At 38.2% G+C, this 751-nt stretch overlaps 1 pseudogene; it reads right to left on the bottom strand.

Moving 5' to 3' along the window:
- Nucleotides 1–448: 448 nt before the first annotated feature.
- On the bottom strand, nucleotides 449–751 carry LOC102819547 (annotated as a pseudogene).

Genomic DNA, 751 nt, shown 5'->3' with positions numbered 1-751 from the left:
AAAATAAATACAATGTGATTTATTTATCAACTAACAACTAACATTTCAGAAATTGAAAAAGGTGACAGTAAGGTGATAACTAATAGTACTGAGCATACAGTCTTGTTTTCTTGACATTCAGATTTTTCTGTTTTAATTATATAAAGACAAGGAGCCAGTTTTGCAACCTAAAAATATTTACTTACTAAAACTGTATTAGTACTTTAATAAACTATACAAAGCAGATAATGAGAGAAACATGTGCATTTATAGAAGTGCATGTCAGTCACACCAGATCCCTGCACAGGGAATTCCCAGTATGACCTCATTCGTCTGTGGGGACACAGAGCAATCCTTGTTTAGACAGACACATTCATTCAGTTGTCCAGCACGGTCAGCATCCACTTCCTGATGGTTTTCTTCTGGTATGAATGTGCACGTCCAGTTGTCTGCTACTTAGAGCAGATGTTTACCTTCCTCATCCACCAGCCATTGGAGGAGGATTAGGGCCACTCAAATGATTGATTTGACCCATTCTTCGGGGAGGGTTTCCAAGTGGCCCTCTTCCATCATCATATCTGGAATCAGATGAGCTTCCATAACCTCTTTTTTTCTTCACATAACCTCTTTTTTTCTTTTTTTGTTGCAGCAAAGTTTTGAAAAACAAAACTACATATTCTGCTATTCCCCAGAAGAAATCTGTTATCAAAGATAATCTCCAAGGGGACTGACTCCGGCTATCCACCACTTGTCCGTTCGAGATGTAAACCAT

The sequence above is a fragment of the Chrysochloris asiatica genome, unplaced genomic scaffold (assembly GCF_000296735.1).
Source record: "Chrysochloris asiatica unplaced genomic scaffold, ChrAsi1.0 scaffold00140, whole genome shotgun sequence".
In the NCBI taxonomy this organism is placed as follows: Eukaryota; Metazoa; Chordata; class Mammalia; order Afrosoricida; family Chrysochloridae; genus Chrysochloris; species Chrysochloris asiatica.
The sequence above is the reverse complement of the archived record's forward strand: the minus strand, read 5'-3'. Positions and strand labels throughout refer to the sequence as shown.